Source organism: Mustela putorius, unplaced genomic scaffold (assembly GCF_011764305.1).
Source record: "Mustela putorius furo isolate JIRA1106 unplaced genomic scaffold, ASM1176430v1.1 tig00003909_pilon_pilon_pilon, whole genome shotgun sequence".
Lineage (NCBI taxonomy): Eukaryota > Metazoa > Chordata > Mammalia > Carnivora > Mustelidae > Mustela > Mustela putorius.
In genome coordinates this window covers 4,304,512-4,325,115 of record NW_025422057.1, presented here as the reverse complement: position 1 = coordinate 4,325,115, position 20,604 = coordinate 4,304,512, and the positions used below count along the sequence as shown (strand labels likewise).

The following is a 20,604-nucleotide window of genomic DNA, read 5'->3' as shown; positions in this document are numbered from 1 at the left end:
CGGAAAGCGCCCGCCGCGCCCTCCGGATTCAAATGAAAACAACCATTCGAATTTGGCGCTAAGCGCTGCGATTGGACGGGGCGGCGCCATAGCGGACCAATGGGCAGGCGAGAGGGCGGGGCGAGGGCGGGGCGAGGGCGGGGCCAGAGGGAGGGCGCGGGCCCCGCGGGGCAGGAGCGCGGCCGGCGGGCTCGCGGTGCACCTGCGGAAGACGCGGGGCTCCCGCCAGGGGCGCCGTGAAAAAGGCGGAAACGGACGTTGGTCGGACTGCCGGGCACAGCCTCCTGCCTCCTCTTCTGGACGGACGAACAGCTGTCCACAGTATGCTACTCACTGCCCGGAGGCTTGAAACTCCGAGAACGGGGGCGCCTGGGTGGCTCAGTGGGTTGAGCCTCTGCCTTCGGCTCAGGTCGTGATCCCAGGGTCCTGGGGAGCCCGCTTCCCCCTCTCTCTGCCTGCCTCTCTGCCTACTTGTGATCTCTGTCTGTCAGATACATAAATAAAATCTTTTATCAAATGAGAACTTCCCATATCTCATCAATATCTAGTGTCTTTTCCCAGTTATACATGTCATCAGTCCCCTTCGAAAACACACTAAAGAGATCATAAGATGCGCATTGTTCTATACTTGGTGCTCTCTGCTTAAGTACTCCGGTGGGTATCACCGCTGGGGACGCCTCTCCTCTTTACTTTCTTCTGGGTGGCTGCAGAGCACCGGGCTCCAGAAGCCATGATTTCTGTAATCACTGTTACTGTGCATTTAGCTTTGCGGTATTTTCCTATTAGAAAAAAAAAAAAAACATCTCCAACTAAAAGAGCCCCTGTGATACAAAACGCATGGCTTCTGAAATAACCGCAGGATTCCTTTCTAGAGCCACTTGCCTGGTTGGGGGGGATGGGGAGGGTCCTGTGGAAAAAGGTGCTGTGAACTGAATGGAGCCAGAACATGCTCCGCTGATGCCCACCCTCCTTGTCACCCCCGCGCCCCCACCAGCTCACCCTACAACCCCCGAGCTTGGCTTTCCTTGGTCAGCAACTGCCCTTCTCATAGCGTGGACTGGGGACCCCTGAGGAAATCTGAGATCCTGGCGGGGGGCGGGGGCGGGGTCCTTGGGATCAAAACCATGTTCATAAGAACACCAGACCTTCTTTGTCCTTTTCAGGCTCCTTTTATCAGTAGGGTGGAGTTTCCTGAACGCAGAAGCCGATGTAAAAAACCAGCTGTCTTCCTCTGAGGTATTATAGATTTTTGCAAAAACAGAAAATACTCCTGTTCGTATCGGTATCTTAAGAAAAGTAGATGTATCTCATAAAAATATGATTTTATGTTCATACAAGACATTTCATCACTGCTTTGAAATGAATGGACGAATGACGTTTGAACCTTTCTGCTCCTGAGTGGAAACTCAGAGACAGAGCGCCGGCAGGAATATGGAAAAGCTCCTCGGAGTGAAGTGTGCACGCACAGGACCTCCAACTCCTAATTGTCTGTGACAAGGCTGATGTAGGTAATTTAAATGCGTGGATGCTATTAACCTTCTTCAGAGGATTAATTTCATCCCCCCCCCCCCGCCCCTTTCCACCACCGCGGAAAGCGCATCTCTGAACAACCCCATAAAATGCTACTTTTGTCACTCTAATTACTGCTTGTTATCAGGGAGGGCTCTGTGACCTTTCTGGGGCAGCCTAATTAGAACTGGGAGGTGCTAGACTTCCTGTCAAATAATCTTACAAACACACCCCAGTACACGGAGCTGATTCTCTAGACAGAGCAGGAGTTGCGGGAAGACTCAGGGGGTTGTTGGCAAAGTGGTGGGTCTTGGCAGGCCGCACTGCCCTCTTTAGACTGTTGGATGGCAAACATTAGCAGGGGAGCTTTCTGCTGGCTTCAAAGCTTGGCCCACCACCTAAGACTTCATTGAAAACACAGATCTCAGTCCTGCAAGAAGAATCCCATGCCCCATTAGCAGGGTTGGCACCTGGACCCCAGGCTTCACTCCAACACCATCGGAGTCTCGAATAGAATTTAGAATGGGGACCCTGTTAGAGCAACAGTCACCAAGACGGGCGGGAACGGGCTTTGGCCTGAAGAGTTCTCAGGGAATCAATTTCCAAGTCTTTAGAGCCCTCACACTCTTCTGTCCAAACCATTCAGGCCAGGAAAGTGTCTCTAGGAGGTTCCCTGCCCCTGTGCCCCCTCTCCCTGGTCCTGCACATCCCCCTTGTCACTTTCACTTGCCTGAAATTTACTTGGGTAATTGTCCCAGGCACCCAAGAAGGGACCATTCAAAAATCCCCTTCAACTCTGTGCCCGTCCCCTGATTGAAGAGCGTATTTCCAACAAATGGAACATATGTTAAAAAATATTTATCAACTTTGAAACATGTACATTGTTTTGCACATTTGAGTTCCAGTAAATACTACATTCTGTAATCCCTGACATGTCGTCCAGTAGAGAAGGTGGAGGGAGGAAGGCGCGGGGCCGGGACATCCAGGCTCCCCTCCTGGGCAGGCTATGCCCCGACAAGTGTGGTCAGTCTGGGTTGAGTCCCGCCCTGGCACTCTAGGAAACACTCTCAGTAGATGCTCCAAGCCCATGTGTGACCCCCAAGGCTGCAGGAAGGGGTCGTGGTGCCAGGCATCCCTGGAGCCCCTTGCTTCCCAACTTCCCTTCCATTCCAGATCTCTTAGTCACCCCTCCTCAGGCCAGTCTTCCAGTCTCCGGGGCAGAGGAGGGCCTCAAAGTGGGGGGTGCGGGACAGAGCAGGTGGCCAGCCCTAGTCAGCACTCTTTCCCCTGGGGCCCCTAATCAGGTGGACCATCTTCCTTGAGCAAGATCCCAATTGCCTCTCACCCAGCCCTTTAGCCAGTATTCCGTGGGAGGGCAGCCCGGTGGTCTTGAGGTTGTGGGTCCCAAGGGTTCCCAGCTGTTCCCCACACTGGATGCCCTGGGCCTTTCTTCCTGGCTTGTCTGGGAGGTCCGGTCCACCTAAATTCAAGCATATATGGGACCACAGGTCTTCCCACCTTCAAATTCTGTCTGCATTTACCCACTCTCTACAAATCTGAAAGGGGGTGCCATAATCCTGCTGATCCCTGGGACCTCAGCTCTGAACCATCACCAGCTCTGGAGCCATCACCACGGAACAGGGAGTGAGCGGCTGTGCACGTTACCCCCAGATCACATGACTTGCTGGCTAACACCCTTCAGAGGCTGTTAACTGCTTTTGGGAAAGACTCCCAACTCCTGCCAGGACCTAAGAGGTCACAAGAGACCTTGGACCTCCTGCCTCCTTGATTTCCTTGATCCCAATCACTTCAGTGCCCTAACCACTGAGCTCTTCCTTCCTCAAAGATGCTCGGCTCCCTCTAGCCTGAGGGCTGCTGATTCTTCTCTTCTCTCTCCTGGACACTCACTGGGTGAGGAAGAGGAGGTGAGCTTTGCAGAGTGACCGAGCCCCTCCCAGAACAGGTAGTTAAAGACTCTGCCTGGAGAGGAAGCATCCTGGTTGTACCCAGACCTATGAACACCTGCTCCGGCCAAGGTGTGTTTCCACGTCAACCGTGTGTACTTATCCTGGATTAACCTGGTGAAAAGGGGAATCAGAACTGTGATCTCTACTCTCTGAGTTAGGAAAAAAGAAAACAAAACAAAACTGGGACAGAATATGGCATCGAAAACCATGAAAGAAATTTTGAAAAACTTTTTTTCTTTTAATTTGAGAAGCTAATACTATATGCTGTCATTATAGAGTCTTCGGAAAATATGCGATTGTGGAAGGAAGAAAAATTTACCCCAAGATGAACAGAAGAAAATCACGTTTTTGTCTGTGTAATGTTTCTTTTGCTTAATAAACATATTTGTGTATACACATTCCATTTTATTTCTTATGCTTTCATTTATCATTAAACATTTTCTCTTTCATTCCTGGTGAATGTCAGTCACCTTAAGGACCCTATTTCAGCTATGTTTCAACATTTAGTTTTTTCCCCCTAACATTTGCTTATTACAAATCATGCTGTGATTAACATCAGAAACCTTGTTTTGATGTAACAGATTATGTTCTTAGTTTCTAGCTCCTGAGGCCTATTTGCCACATCAAATGATACTTGCTTCACATTATCTAACCGCTTGCTTTTCAAAAAGGTTGTAACAATTTATCTACCCAGATCAATGCTCGAGAACACCTGTCTTACCATGGGCTCTTCGCATTTACATTTTCTGTTAATTTCTCTGCTAACTTGATAAGCTGAAGGCATTCAATTTCAATTTTTAAATTACTAGTTAGGTTGAACACTTTTCCTTACCTATTTAAACTTTTCCTCTTTTCCTCTTTTGGGCTTTGGGCTAAGAGTCTTCTGTGCCCTTTGCCTAATTTTCTGGTCATGTTCTAAAGTTTTCCTTATTTATTTATTTCACAAATCTATACATCCTTGCTCAGCCAAGTTAGTGAAATTTTTAGAGTCAGTCATTTAGCCCAAGAATCTTTAAAGCCATGCATTGTATTCTTTAGATAAATGTGTGTGAAGAATAAAACTCTCCAGCTGTCTGAGAAAGTTCTGTGTGTGGCTGACACACATGGTGGGGCGCGGGGAGTCGGGATTCAATGAAAGAGCCATTGTCAGATGAGACTCCAAAGCTCACCGTGAACCCCAGTACTGTCGGGGAAGCCCTCTCACTGAAGTAGCAGAGAGAGGAATTGCAGAGCAATGTACACGCATCATAACGAAAGAGAGAATGACTCCGCTAGAGAACAGTGGAAACACACGGGGGAGTCAGGTTCCTCGAGTAGGCAGCCCCGCAGGGGACAGGTGCAGAGACTTGCCGTGGGCCTTTGGTGTCTTCGCTGGACTTGGAGAAACTGCTGGGGATACGCTTCAAACAACAAAAGACTGAGACGCATGTCATAAGTTTCAGTGTTGAGTATTCAATGTAGACTTACATGCAGAACTAAGACCAGACGGTAGTTTGAAGGAAGAGACTATTATGTAGTGGGGATTTGCTGACGGTGGAGGCATAGCACAGGTGGGGAAGAGGAAGAGATACACGGAGAGTAAAGTCAGTGCCCTGATTGCCTTTTCAGTCTAAATGTGGAGTAAGAGAATGCTATTTCAAATTAAATACTGTGACAGAGAAGGCTTTAGCTGAGTGTCAAGACTGCCCATATTAGGGGAGCCTGGGAGGTTCAATAGGTTAAGCATCTGCCTTCCACCAGGGTTGTGATCCTGGGGTCCTGGGATCAAGCCCCACATGGGGCTCCCTGCTCAGTGGGGAGTCTGCTTCTCCCCCTGCCTGCCGCTTACCCCTGCTTGTGCTCTCTTCTCTCTGACAAATAAATAAATAAAATCTTAAAAAAAAAATAAATACATAAAAGGAAACAACTGGGAGATGAACCATAAAATGTAAAAATGAAGGAGAGAGGACAGGAAAAGAAGCTAATTTCTTTGAACCCGTCTGCTTTGATAAATTTGACTTTTGGATCACACTAGTATTTACATAAATATAAACCCAATTAGGTCAAAGAAACAGAAAACCCTAGAAGTAGACATTAAAATGAAACTAACTGCATTATCAGGCAACAACACAGCCACACAGAAAACAATAATTTAAAGTCATTTAAATAATAATTTAATGGTACAACCCTTGATAGTCATTCCCTAAGAATAAAATGAGCCGATAATAACAGCAAGTGGTTTTCAACACTTGCACTGGTGGTAATACTGAACCATTATTCTGAGCTTACATCTTGTAGGAGGATAAAGCTAAGAAGTAATTTTGTGAAGATCACTCGGAAGAAGGTTTTTCAGTCTAAGAATAAAATGACATGAATGTAAAACCCAAGAGTGGAGTCTTCCGTGGCTACCCCACCAAAGCAGGAGGGCCCTCACCCCAATTTGGTTTGTATGTAGAGACTGAAGATGCTATGTCTGCCCTTCAGAGGGCGTGAAAACTTAGTGATGCACATACTGGAGGTCTCTCTAGGGAGCAGGGCAGATCTGAGGTGGCTCCAGAGAGCACCGAGAGGGGCTGTCTAGGTTTTTACCATCATCAGGAGTGGGCTGCTGGCAGGGCCTGGCTGCTTTGAAGGAGGGGAGAGGGGCTTGGGTTTTCTCACCAGCTCCCCCACGATGGGGTGCCAATCAGGAGCCAGGGGTGAGGCTCCATGGCTGTTAGCACTCAAACATACAAAAATTGAGCCTGATTCCTTATGACATTAAGTAAACTTTTTTGTTTTGTTTTGTTTTGTTTTAGAGAAGGGGGGAGGGACAGAGGGAGAGGGAGAGAATCTTAAGCCGGGTCCATGGCCAGAGTGGAGCTTGGCATGGGGTTCCATCTCGCAACCCTGAGATTATGACCTGGGCCGAAATCAAGAGTCGGATGTTAACTGAGTCACCCGGGTGCCCCTGGTAAGTAAATTTTGAGTGCGATATGTCAGTTTGAATTCATGGTGTATTATTGGGTGTTAAAATGCAAATGATGAATCATGGAACACTACATCAAAAACTAATGAGGTACTGTATGGTGACTAACATAATACAATAAAAAAATTAAAATTTAGAAGAAAAAGGGGTACCCGCCTGGTTCAGTTGATAGAGCATGCGACCCTGGATCTCAGGCTTTTGAGTTTGAGCTCCATGTTGGGTGTTGAGATTACTTAAGAATAAAATCTTTAAAAAAATAAAAACAAATATGAAAGAAAAGTAATATTTCCTGATATAGTCCCCGAGAAGACCTTGAACTTACCTAATAGTTAAGAATGTCCTTACCACCCAGACTGTGGCTGCTTAACCCCATTTCCCACTAAAAGGAACCCAAGTTCTTATACAAATGTTAGCCTCCCCCATGAGCAGCAGGGACTGGGCAGGATGATGTTGGGACATTTCATCACAAGGAAGAGGGGGGATACTCCTTGACGACTACTGAGATCATATCTAAAGGTCCCCGGGGTCACTGGGATGGGTCCCACTCTCTCCACAGATGGTAAACTTTGATCTTCAGTAGATAGATAGATAGATAGATATAGATAGATAGATAGATAACCACAGTGGATTGAAAGACCTAAAATACATTGAAATTCCTCCAGTTCACAAGGACCACGTAACCAAAAGAAAGAAAAGGACATGGTTGGACTCCTTCAGAGGCTGGAGGGAAATGCCCATTCTGGCAAGGAAAGGGAGGAAATCACACTTTTCTTTGCCTTTCTTGTGTGCACACAGCTGATTATGGAAAGTCTCTCTTTAGAGATGCAAACAGTAAATGAATAAAAAAAAAAGATAACTCTAGTAGAAGATCACAACTGTGCAAATCTGTAATGAAGACATTAAATCTGGGCAATGATCATCGACGGCAGGTCATCCCAAAGAGACACAGAGGCTCCCCTGCCATGTGGACCTCTGCACGGAGGGTTTGGGAAAAATATGCTGGAGTGGGATTCGGTCCCCAGACGGAGCTACCCCATGTACCAGAGACATGCAGGACAGGGGAGCCCTGAAGCAGCACCAGGGGGTGCAGTAGCGAAACCCAGCTACAGGACACTCTGCGGGACAATGAACGTGGCTTCTTCAGGGTAGGACAAGGACGCAGACGAAGAGTAGGAGGCGATCTACAGACTCAAAGAAAGGATGGGTCAGAAGGTCCTAGGCTTCAGCCAGGGCGGCATCAACTGGTTTCAGATCTCTCACTGCCAACTTAACTGAAGAAAGGAACAAACTGCGTAAGGCAGCTCTTTGCTCGTTCCAGGCGGCACGGGCTGCTGTCTTTGAGAGAGAAGGAAGCCCGTGATGTGAGCTCCGTGGGTCCAGCCCCGGTTCCTGCAGGGGTGCGGGGAGGTGCGCCACAGCTGAAAGTAGTGACCTCACAGTGCCGGGCCAGCAGCAACTGGGGTTTGGGGAGGCCAAGGAAGGTGGATCTGTGGGGCACCGGGCTGCCCTGGGCCCTCAGCCAAGGGCTGCACTGCACAAATGCAGGGCACTCTGCGGGGCGGGGCGGGAAGCAGCCACCGTGGGCATCTGTATCCAAGGAAAACATCCGGTGACAATAAGGGTGCAGGAGACACTGGCAGAGAAAAAGAAACTGAGAGAGCTGGAGCTCATTGCCAGCACACCAGGCAAATGCGGTGTAAAACCGCGCTGAGACACCGTCACACGCCCACCGACAGCTAAAATTAAAAAGACTGAGCATGGCAAATGCTGGGGGCGGGGTGGGGGTGTGTGGGGGGCCAATGGAGCGCTCATCGCTGCTCGTGGGAACTAAGAGGCACAGCCATGCTGAAGGCTCCTGCATGGGTTCTTACAAAGCCAAACTGATGTCCTTCCCACAACCCGGCAATCCCACAACTCGCCATCAGCCAAAGAAAAATGAAAGCAGACTGCCACAAAAGGACGTGTCTAAGCAGCTTTTTCATTATAGCCAGAAACCGGGAGCAATCCTGCACTCATCAACAGGGTATTTCCTGGCAGCATGTATCACAGTACGAGCTGTGCTGTATCCACGTGGCGAAATACTAGAAAGGAATGAAAAAGGAGGAGGTGCGGGCGTGGGGCCGTTCGCACCCAGTCTCAACAACACCGTCACCTTCCATGCTCTGCACAGACACAGAGGACATACTGTATATCCCTGGATGGGACTTTCTGGGACATCATTATCTCTGCGGTGATAGAAGTCAGATCAGCGGCTTCCTGTGGGCTGGGGTGGTGGGGCGACTGGTCGGGGAAGCAAGGAACTTTCGGGGGTGCCGGAACATATATATATATATATATATATATATATATATATATATATGGCCAATATATACCCTTTTGTATATTGATTCATGTGTCGATCACACAGGTGGTTTTATCTCTCAGAACTTGTAAAGCCATGGCCTTAAGATCTGTACATTTCAGTATGTGGAAGTGCTTATCCCAATTTAAAAAAAGCATTTTTTCAAAATCAAATGCAATTTTTGGTTCTCTTTTAGGCCTGATTTAGAAAGATAAACTGTTAACAACACTTCTAGGAGGCCGTGGGAGGAATCAGAGAAGACCGAGTATTGGAAGATACTAAGGAACTATTTTTGCTGTGATAATAGTAGTATTATGGCAGCCACGGTGTTATGCTCTGAGTCCTGATCGATTTGAGAGCCACGCTGGAATATTTATGGAGGAAGAAATACGATATCTGGGATTTGTTCCGAAATAAACCAGTAGGAGTCAGAGGTGCCTGGGGTTGTCCTGGGGGTATAGAGGACACCCGATGGCCATGAAGATCCGTGGTGAAGCTTGCTGATAGGTGCTTGGAGATGCTTTACCTTCCTATTACTGCCTCTGCGTGTGTTTACACTCTCCCACAAGGGAAGGTTTTTAAAATCAAGGATTTCCAACAGGCAGAACATCAGGAAGCCTCTGGGCAGGGTCCGGGGAGCAGAGGAGGTTCTTTGGCAGGAGGGGGTGAAGTCTTGAGAGGCCCGTGGAGACCACCCCCTTCCGGGACAGGGAATTCCTGGGTCCTCCTGCTGAATGTGGGCTCTGGGCTCTGGCAGGAGGTAGGTCCCGGCGCTTCCCTGCACCCTGGCAGCCTCAGTGCGGCCGCGAGCGCCCACAGTCACACAGGCCTGCGCAGCCAGATCCTGTGCCCAGCCACCTCCCTCCCGCCCCAGAGAAGGGATTTCTATTTAAAAAATTAAAGGGCATGAATTGCCAACATTTCAAACACAAATTCAGCTTTTCCCCGCTTCTTTAAAAGGAGCAAACCATCGGCCACCTCCATCAGGTCGGCCCCACCATCTGCGGGAGCCCAGTGACACCCCCTCCCCAAGTCCAGCGTGTGCCCTGCAGTGTCCCCGCCGCCCCCTCGGGGAGTCCCACGCAGACCCCGAGCGCGATGGCCGGGGCCGCAGCGCCACCTGGCGACCAGGTCGGGCCACCGCTTCCTTCGTGGGGAAATGCCCGCTCTCCGGGCGCGGGAGCAGGAGGTGCGCCCGGGGCAGCCTCGGAGCCGAGCCTGCGCACTGCGGCTGGGGCCAAAGGCCTGCGTGGGACCCGCTAGAGCTGCGGTCACGCGACCTTCGAAACTGGACAGCTCCGGGTTTGCACCTCGCCTTTGTGCCAGACGGGTGCCGACCCAGGGGGATGGAACAGGACAGCCTTGGTGAAGGCGCCGGCTGCCGTGGGCTCCCTGGCAGGTGGTAGGGTGCCCGGGGAGGGTCCCAGAGGCCCCGACGGTCCTGTCTGCGCCATTGCTGAAGTCATGGATCCTCCTTAAACCAAGGGCTTTTGGAATAGCAATGATGGGGATACAAACCAATATCCTCTGAAAGTCTCTCAGTGACGTTAAGCCCTAGTCTGTTCCAAACTATCTTGGGAGAAAAGTCTTCTCTTTGATACCTGAAACCTTGGAATCAACATTTCACCGTGGAACTAACTGCCTTAATTCATTTGCTGCTGCTTTAGTACTAGTAGTAGTCGTTGTCGTCGTCGTAATGATTTATTATTTGGAAACTTGAACCTTTTATTGTAAACTCACTAATTTGAAAACTTTAGACCTATCTGCCCGATGAGCCATTCTGTGTTACAGCATTTATTAAGTGTTGAGCAGCATGTGAAAAAGATGAGTAAGACAGACCGTATTGTCAGGAAGCCTGCATCCTGCAGGGGAGAATACCCAAGAGGCTTACTAAGCGCGGTGCCGGGCCACGGTCGCTCCTGAGAGCTATGCAGAGTGACAGAGGAGTCTGCATCTAGGGAAGAGCTCAGTAATCAGGCTTCCCCGTAGCCACCAGGAAGACATAACCTTGGGGTACGGACATGAACGGGTCCCACTCTGGCTAAGCTCTACTTCTATGCTGCTGGAAATATTCTCCAGGTAAACTTTGCAGAAAGATTGAACTGAGACAGATTTGTGGGACGTAACAGTGTCCTTCCACGAGCTTACAGAGCTGACATAGTTACAATTTTATTGAGGGCCCTTCCTGTGTCAGGCCCGCTAGCCCTAGAGAGGCCAGGACTAGGGCGAGGGCACCTGGTGTGAACAGTTTAGGAAGTGCCCCCTCTCGGGGGCTGCTGACCCTCCACTTACGGCAGCCTGAGAGTGAGCTCCTTCTTAAAGTTTGCACCCCCCACCCTCCCTCCCCAACCTCCTCATGTCCCTCGCTCGTCTGGCCCTGGCGGCCATTTTACAAAGGAGGAAACCAGAGCACCGAGAGCTTAATTTCACTTCTGTGATGACACAGCCTGGCTCTTTCTGAGTTGGGAATTGTATGGCTTTCTTTGACTTTGGCACCCTTCCTTTTTTTTTTTTCTTTAAAGATTTTATTTATTTATTTGACACAGAGAGATCACAAGTAGGCAGAGAGGCAGGCAGAGAGAGAGGAGGAAGCAGGCTTCCCACTGAGCAGAGAGCCGGATGTGGGGCTCGATCCCAGGACCCTGAGATCACGACCTGAGCCAAAGGCAGAGGCTTTAACCCACTGAGCCACCCAGGTGCCCCAACACCCTTACTCTTGACACCTAAGCTCTGTGCTTTCTTCTTGTGCCTCCCCTTGACCCCCAGACTGTGCCCAGAGACTAGCCTAGAGTTTTGAATGGATGTTTTTAATTAGGCCCCTTTTTAATGAAAACAGAGGTAGTGTCTGTGTGCCCAACCCTCTCGCTCCCTTCCCCTAATTTTATGTCATTGATTCTTCCCCATGGCCCACGCTCCTCTCTCTTCCCACTCTCTGTATGTAAAGAATGTATGTAAGCAGGGGCTAGTTGATTAAGACGTGTATGTGTAGTTCAAGTTTTGCATCACAGTTTTGATCCATTTTTCTCTTAACTTCAGGCTGACCATTTTCTGTTCCAGTTTAAAACTAGTCACTATTATTTTGATCAAAGACAAATGAAGGCAGGATGTTGGGAAGAGCCAGCAAAGAAATTTTCTAAAATCTGCCACCCGTGGGCAATGAAATGCCACTCGCAGTGGGGATGAGGGACACCTACACCGGACAGCACGCGGGAGTCTTGCAAACGTGACCCTGAGCAGAAGGAGACAGATAGGAAAGAACACGTGCTGGGGGCTTCCTTGTTTGTGAAATTCAAAACCACCCGAGGCCAGTCTATGGGTCTGCGGTCACCCTTGGTTGGAGGGGACGCTGGGAAAGGGCAGGAGGGGCCTTGTGGGTTTGACAAGCCCTTCTCTTATTCTGGGTGCTGGGGGCAAGGCGGTATTTCATTTGTCGGAATTTACGGAGCTGAATTCTTGTGATTTGTGCACCTTCCCATAAGTGTTTGATCGTCCAATAAAACACCTCTAACTGAAAAAAAAACAAAAAACAAAAAACCACACAAATGAAACTGAGTTCTCGATTTATTGGAGGAGATACAGCTTCCTCAATGAGACTTTGATAATAGAACTGTCTCAGATTCAACAGGGACTTGAGACTCCCAGCGAAGGTCTTTAACAGCCATTCTCAAGGCGATAGCTCCCACAGGACGGGAAAGGGCTCACTCTGCTCTCTCCTCAGCTCCTCGTCTACCTCCTCCTCCCCCTCCCCCGCCCTGCCCCCTCCCAGCAGCTCAAGGCCAAGGGCAGAGGAGGGTCACTCTGGGAGTTTCAGTCAGCGGTCAGGAGAGGGCCTGGGCCTGCCATGAAAGCTGATGGCCCCGACTGGTTCAGTCCCGAAGCCTCCTGGTTCACCCAAAACCAGCTCCGCTGTTCGTTAGGAAATCGGTTTCCCAAAGTCATGTTCGGCTTTTATCTTCCTAAGGAAGGTGCTGGGTTTCCGAAGGAGGAATCACTGATCGGGTTTGGTCAGCGTGTGTTTGTCCGCATGCTCCAAGTCTGTCCTTGGGTGGGACCCGGGATGTGGTGGGGAGGAGGCCTGGCCGTGGTCATGGTGAGAGCGGGGTTATTCCCTGTGGGTCTTGGGACCCCTCACTCCCACGGGCAGCCTCTGGGGACCAGAGGGACACTTGGCAGTCACATGAGCACTCGAGACCCAAGAGCTTCCTCTGTTCAAAACAATGATTACGGGCATCTCAGGAGCCGCAAAATTCACTGCTGCTGGTGGAACTTGACCATGAACTCCTCCAACAGCTTTTTTTTTTTTTTTTAACCCCCGGTTTGCTGGTGTTTTCTCAAAACCCACTCTCAACCTTATTGGCAATCTGGGCCATATGGGCGTCCCCCGTTTTTCTTTCAAATCTCTTACGGAGGCGAAGTCATGGCTTCGGCCCCAGATTGCATCACATATATGCGCTTCATAAAATATCACGAGATTCACATGCTGCCGTGGTGAAATGTTCTTACAAGAACGTAATCCAGGGAGGCCTGGGTGGCTCAGTCAGTTAAGACTCTGACTCTTGGTTTGGCTCAGGTCACGATCTCAAGGTCATGAGGTCTGGACCCTCGTAGGGCTCTGCACTGGGATGGGAGTCTGCTTCCCATTCTCTCCCGCCCTGTTCCGGCTGGCACTCGCACTATCGCCTTCCCTTGCAAATAAATAAAATCTTAAAATAAAAAGATATTAAAAAAAAAAAGGAAGAATGTAACCCGTTGTTTGTTTCGGTGGGTTTTGTGGGAGATTCCTCTTTTTTCAGGGTGGAGAAATCCAACAGGTGGGGTTCAGGACCCTGTTGACTTCAGAACTCCAGGAATGTTTTGTGTCCATTGTTATACGTTATGTGTCATGGTCCAGCGCTGTCTCACTGGGTTTGGAATCCGGCACGGCTTCATTACAATGCCCCTTCTAAACCGGCATAGATCCGTCCAGCTATCACTTCCAGAAAACGATGCTTCCAAATTTATGTTGCTGTATGCCAAGCTTAAAGATTTGGGCTATTTACATTGTGTAAGTTTTAATTAATCTGATTTTTTCTAAGAATAGTATTTTTCATCATTAAGGCCAGCCAGAGGCCACCTCAACCTCTAGCCTTAAGTTCTTTTTAGAGGCAATTCACGCTGTTGGCGTGGTCTCCCAGTGCAGCTGTGGCCGTGAGACGCCTCTGTGTCTCTGGTTGGTAAACCATCAGGGAACCCATCACTGTGCTCTACTCCAGATAGTTGGGAATTTACCTGCTTGGGACAGCTCACGTTGGGGGTCCCTCCATGTTGGGTCTTTGTGACCCCGGAAGGAAAAGGTTCTTTCTTCGTCATTCCTTCGTGTCCTGTCCGGACCACTGACGACTCGTCAGACCCCTTATCTGTGAGCAGGAGTCATAGTGGTGGGTGTCTCGGGGACTCCTTGTGAGGCTTGAATGGGTTAATACATACAAAGCACTTGGCAGAGAGACCCTCACAAGCAAGAGTAATATTCCATTAAGAGTATTACTAGTGTGATGCTGGTAGTAATAGTATTGTTCTAGTATTGTACTGTATTGGTATACTTGACAATATATTGCTATCACTGTTGATATACATGATATAACTATGCCAGTTACGACTGGTCAGTTGTCTCCGTGCGGACTAGACCCTCCCAGTTACTGACGCGTCTGACCTCTATGCCAGCTGCGGGGGATAGAGCCCATGGTTCTAGGACGTAAGGAATTTAACATTTGGTCTGGGAGGCAAGAATCAGAAGCCAGGGACTGCAGAGGCTTTTTGTAGTTCAGTGGTAAAGTGAGAAGCCCCTTTACTGTGTTCTGGAAAGTTCCATGGGGAGTAGGTAGGCTTTGGGGAGGAGGATGCTGCTGGGGAGCAGGGACAGGTGGGAAGTTGAGTGTAGGGCATTGGTGGGGAGGGTAGGAAGGCAGCGGCCGGGAGGAGTCGGAATCTGTGGGTTTGCTCCGCTGCCAGAACAATCTATGAAGGCTTTTGATGGCTGAAACCACAGAAATGTGTTTTCTCACAGTCCGGAGGCTGGGCATCCAGGGTCGAGGTGTCAGCGGGGTCGGGTTCTCCTGAGGGCCCTCTCCTCGGCTTGTGGATGGCTGCCTTGCTGCTGTGTGCTCTCATGGTCTTTCCCCCGCGAATGCACCCCTGGCGTCTCTGAAGGTCCACGTTTCCTCTTCTTACAGGAGCGTTCATCCTGCGGCACTGGGGCCCCCCAAGGACTTCGGTCTACCTCAATCACCTTTTCAAAGGCCCCCGAGTAGAGTCACACTTGAAGCAGCCGGGGCCTGCTTCATATGCGTCAACATATGTTCAGTCCGTAACGGAGTCTATGTCCTTATGGAGACCCTGGGGGCAGGGGGAGGTGGAGAAGAGCCGCTGGGGCTGCTGAGGGTGGAGACCTTGTGGGGTCCAGCTGGGACCCTGCAGGGCAGAGGCAGACATGCTGGCGATTGCCAATAAGGTTGAGAGTGGGTTTTGAGAAAACACCAGCAAACTGGGGGTTAAAAAAAAAAGCTGTTAGAGGAGTCCATGGTCCTGTCAGCTCTGAGCCGCGAGGGGCGCCCGGCAGGCCCAAGAACGGTCGTTAGTAAAGAAATGAGCAAGTGCATTGGGCCCCAGATCTCCAAATGACCCCAGGCCATGCACACTGGGGGGTTCTAGAACGATTCCGAACCAGCTGCGGTGGCGGGGAGGCAGTCGTGTTCTCTCTGGATCCCAGCTTCCATCTTTAAGGCTGGAAGCGGATTTCCATTTTTCCCATGTTTTCATCAACACCTCTACTCTGACGAATAAAAGCAGGGTTTGTTGGGAGTTGGGTGGCATGAATGAGGCACAGGAAGCAGACCCTGCTGTCTCGGCCTTTCCCTGTACCCCGCCCCACCTCTGAGGTCTTGGGGATGGGGGTGGAATGTGTGCAAAAGGGCAGAAATCCCGATGTTTCCTAAGGGCCTTCTGTAGCTTTGCACTCCCTGGGCTTGTGAGTTCACACCCACGACCTAATGCATCGATGTCACCTCAGGTCAGTCGCTTCCTTGGACCAGCTGCGGCTGTTCCGAGGTGCCGTGTCTTCCAGGTCAGGCCCTCTGTGACTCTACGGGGCCACCTTCATCCGGAAGGGTCCCCACGGGAGGGACATGCAGCTGTTCTGCCTGCTGGCGGCCAGGTCTGGCCATTTGTCCGCCCCCAGCGTCTTCCTCCTCCTCGCCACTGTCCCCTGCCAGCTCCCGGACTCGCGGTCGAAGACCGGGCAAGGCCGGTGCCTCCTTACAGGCTCTTTTCCCCTTCCAGCCCCTTGCCTGCCCTCCGTGTCGTGAGTCATGAATGCAGCCACCAGAGTAGACCTTGGCCAACAGAACTTTTGGGTGTCACGTCCCTCCTCAGAAACCTAAATGCCCCCTGGGACGCGTGAAATTAAGTCCCCCACTGTGGGCACAGCACTCAGGGCTGAGCTCCTTTGAGTTTCCACTTGTCCTTGCAAATTTGTGTATCAGGTGGGCGGTCATCACAGGCTGGCTGCTGGCCGCCTTCCACGCACGGAGGAGAATGTGATGAGTAGAAGGAAAAGCAGAGAAAAGGAAGGAACAGTGGAAAACCAGGAGAACGGCGGCCCCCCGCTTCTCATGCCGGCTCCCTCCTCTTTGGAGGGGCCTCCCAGGATCCGACCTCCCTGCTGGACGGAGGCTGCCGACCTACACCTCCTTCCACTGATGGTGGGGCCCCTGGGGTTCAGAATTTCATGGAAAGAAAGAAAGAAGGAGAAAAAGAAAGGAAGGAAGGAAGGAAGGAAGAGAGAAAGAGAGAAAGAAAGAGAGAGGAAGGAAGAAGGAAGGAAGAATGAGGGAAGGCAAGCCAGCAGAGAAGAGCGATGGTCGGGACCAAATGAGCTGACTGGGACTTAATCATAATTTATTCAAACTTTCAACGTATTTCTCCATGTTTCTTGGTGCGTTCTATGTAGCCTGGAATGTGCCAGAACAGATGCGAATACATACCCTTGCTCACCCAGCAAGCTGGACACGTGTCCCCCAGCGCCCACTAAGTCAGCGAGGTTGGCAGTCTTGTCACGTCTTCTGGGAACAGGCATCTCAGGCAGGCGTTTCTCGTCCGCCTTTTATTCCCCAGGGCCACGCCGGGACCCGGGGGAGTACGACGTTGAACAGCACAGAGAGGTGCTACCCTCTGGGGCCTCACTACGAGGCTATTGGCCTGTAACCCCAGCTTCACAGGGAGAAAACCCCCACCGGGGCTGGGAGGTGACTGGGGTTTGTAGGTGGAGTGGGCGGTGTGAGCCCAAGAGCATCGCACCTGCCGGCTGGTGATCCGAGCGGGCGCTCGTGCTGGAGCGTGTCCTTGGGTGCAGCAGCTGGTGGAGAACAACGGGTTCAGGCTGAGTGGATGCCAGCTCCCCTACCTTTGGAAGCTGTTCGACCTCAGTTTTTCTATCCCTAAAATGGGACGGCACAGAGTCTGCAGGGCTGGCAGAGCCTCAGTGGACTGGATGGCTTCCTAGAGGGGCTCCCAGGCCAGCTGTCAGTTCTGCTCAGGTGTTTTCAACTCCTACGCGAACCGGCCCTCGCTTAGTGTGGGTGTCTGTTGTTCTAACTTGGAGGGGCTGGTCCTTACCCACCAGCGGGCCTGCTGATGGCGTCTTGGACAGGTTTGGGATCCGCAGCGTGTCTGGCAGAAGATTTTGATATCCGAGAACTTGGTCTGGAGGCTTGCCAGAAGGACGGGTTTAGGACGGAGCTGTGTTGTCTGTTGAGAGTTTCTTAGCTTCCTGGAGCCTCATTTTCTCCTCTGTGGAAAGAGCAATCAGCTTCTCAGGGCATCTCTGAGATGAAATAAGTTGACCTAGGTGAGGACACAGTGATTTCTACTCCCCACTTCCCTTAAACCAAAGTGTCTTCTGGCTTTCTGCCCACAGCGTCCCCCCTGATGTTCTCTGGGACCCCACAGATGCCCAAACTCTAAGCTGGGGTGCGGACGGCTGGCGTCATGGAGGGAGAGTGGTGGTTCCAGAAAGAGCGGTGGATAAGAACAGGCATTAACGCTCACCAGTGTCTCACCGTGTCTCTTGGCTCGGGGCGACCTCAAGGAGAATGTGCGGTCACCCCCTGCGGCGTGAGGTTCCAGGAGACTTGTCCTTGCCGGCATTTGAGGCAGCGTTATGTGAGGGAAAACTGCCAACCTTAGATCACTGTTTTCTCATAATTTATAAGAAAGCATTATTCAGACTCAAAAGGAATGACTGCTTTTATTAATCTAAAAGCTGGGATGTGAAACAAGCAAAACAGGGAGTTCCTCAACGTTTTTTAAAATCTGGCTTAGAAAGTCTCCCTAAAACTCCAGATTCTTTTGAGAAACTGCTCTCATAAAATGAAGAATGGGAAAGATCGTTCCTAACCGTTCAGGGATCTAACCGGCCATGTATAAGGTCTTTGGTTAAGTGGAGAAAACAGTTTCTAAAGCCAGACTGTGCGGTGTAATTCTACTTTATGAAAACATACAAGAAAGACGAATGTTGTATCTAGAGTAAGACACATGGAAGGATATATTTTTGTGTGTTTCTTCTTTTGGATTATTTTTAGCAGTTTATTGAATATACATTTGGTAAGAGGAAACAAGTAAATTAAAAAAATCCTCCTTCCGTGTAACTCTTGGGGGAGGCACAAGCTCCTGTGAAATCGTCCGGCCAGAACAGTTCAACCCGAGTGTTGGTACGGGTGGAAGATTCAACAACTGATTTCCAAGACAAACCTTGGATGCAGGTTTGCCTAACGGGAGTGGGAGAGTCCCCCCAGGATCAGCAAAATCCAGACGGAGGGAAACTGTTTGGACAAGTGACTTGGCTTCTTCAACAGATGCACAAATGGTAGAATGATGCAGATCGTGACAGGAAGAAAAGAGAGATCGAGAGAGGAGTCAAAATGTAGAAATTAAATACCAGCCAATTAGAACACGGAAACTTGTTTGCATTTTTACTTGAAATATATATATATATATATATATATATATATATATGAAATATAAATAATAAATATATAATATATATATACCCCAAAGTTGTCCAGGACATTTGTGGGACAATCAGAAAGTAGGGCTTGACCTGGCTGTGCAATGTTGTTGTTAAGGAATTCTTGTTAGTGTTGTTTAGGTATAATAGTGATGTTTTACAGGTTAAAATAAAATATTTTACTTTTTCGAGGTATATCCTCGCTGTCTACAGTGGGCATGACGCGCTGCCCAGACGGGCGGGAAGGACGGCGGGAGGGGGGGGGGAGGCGGCGGGGCCCAAGGAAGCGGGGTCAGCGGAGACTTGAGCAGGGAGCCTAGCAGGAGAGGCCCAGGCAGCATGGCATTGTCCGCTGTACTTCTGCACGTGTTGCTATTTCCTGTGAAAGAGAAGTTTGAGGAAGCTGCTCTTGGTTCTCTGGAGTGACTCGGGCCAGCACCGCGAGGAGACATCTCTGCCCATCTCCCCCGGGACGCCCTAGCCCCTACCCCTTCCCGTTCTCCATTTACTCCTAATTATCTGGAGAATGCCCTGGGCAAGACCCACAGGAAGCTGGCCTTCTTGGCAAGGTGCTGCGAGGGCTTTCCATTTCCAAAAGATTTATCTCTCGAGCACCCGGGGACCGGAGCTTTCTGTGACGGAAGGTCCCTTGCCTTGGCAGCCACGGCGGCCACGGCCTCTCACGGTGGACAACAAGGCACCACCTTTGCGGTCCAGGTATGTGATGAGCGAAACCCAAATTATTAGCCTGAATACAATTTTAAAACAATTATTGAGCTAACCGGATGCAAATTAAACAAAATGAACCTATAAATATATGTGTTTTTCAAATTAGTAATTGGATTTTTTGATGATCTTTGGCGTGACATTGATAAGCTGCCTCTCATAACGGTCTAATTAGGCAGTATGTAAACTTTGGCATTCGGTTCTGTCCTGGTGGCTTTTTCAAATGATGTTTGTAAAATTTGCAATTTCATATTACAGATTAAAAATTAAAAACTGCAGGAGGCTAACATTAAAATGAGAATTCATTTCAGGGAAAGCCCTGTAGACAAAATTCACCCTAATAGAATTGTGCATAAGGGGCCGCAAATCACGGTGTATGGTTACACAGGGGAAGGCTTGTCAAAACCAGTATTGTTGGTCTGTAGTTCTATTCACAGTATTAAACCCATCAGCAAAGCCACTTTGGGGAAAATGTGAACATTATCAAAGAACAGTAAATTAGCAAGAAATTAAAGCATATACCCTTGCATTTCCAAAACAAAAGATCCCTTCATTAAAAACCTTTCATCAGTGGTTTAATATTCATAGCAGTAATTTGCATAACTAAATCAGTTTTCACTGATGAGAGACGACCAAAGTTTTTTCACTAATTTCTTTTTTGAATGAGCTCTCTAGTTTTTTGATTAAAATTTCACACCAGTAGTTGAACAGAATTGAATACACGGCTTAGCCGTATTTGCAAGTGTCATCTTTTAAAACACCAGATTAAATGTTACTTCTTAGGAAGGAAGGTATTGTTCAAATAGCTTTGTTTACTTTAAATGCACGTGTTTTTCTCGCCTTGACGTTCAGGCCTTGCACACACAGGCTTCGTGAGGGCCAGCAGCAAGCGGACGGACTCGGGCTTGGCTCTTGTTCTTTGGGAGCCCTGTAGGTAGGCATTGCTGTAAAGCAGATACCGCCCGTCCCCTGCTAACTAGGGCAAAGGCATCAGCCTGCCCACGACAGGAATTCCAAGGTCTCCGACGAACGTGCAGCTATCTTCCGGGACATGCTGCTGGTCTTCAGAAAAGGC

General features: G+C 49.7%; 1 long non-coding RNA gene across 3 annotated transcripts; it reads left to right on the top strand.

Moving 5' to 3' along the window:
- Positions 1-161: 161 nt before the first annotated feature.
- Positions 162-3,874, top strand: LOC101682870. Of its 3 annotated transcripts, none has more exons than XR_001179256.2 (4): positions 162-321; positions 1,164-1,236; positions 1,339-1,504; positions 3,073-3,874. It is a non-coding gene; the product is annotated as an uncharacterized LOC101682870 (long non-coding RNA). The 3 variants fall into 3 exon arrangements; XR_001179255.2 differs by having other exon boundaries at positions 1,339-1,508; XR_006603208.1 differs by having other exon boundaries at positions 162-409.
- Positions 3,875-20,604: the final 16,730 nt, after the last annotated feature.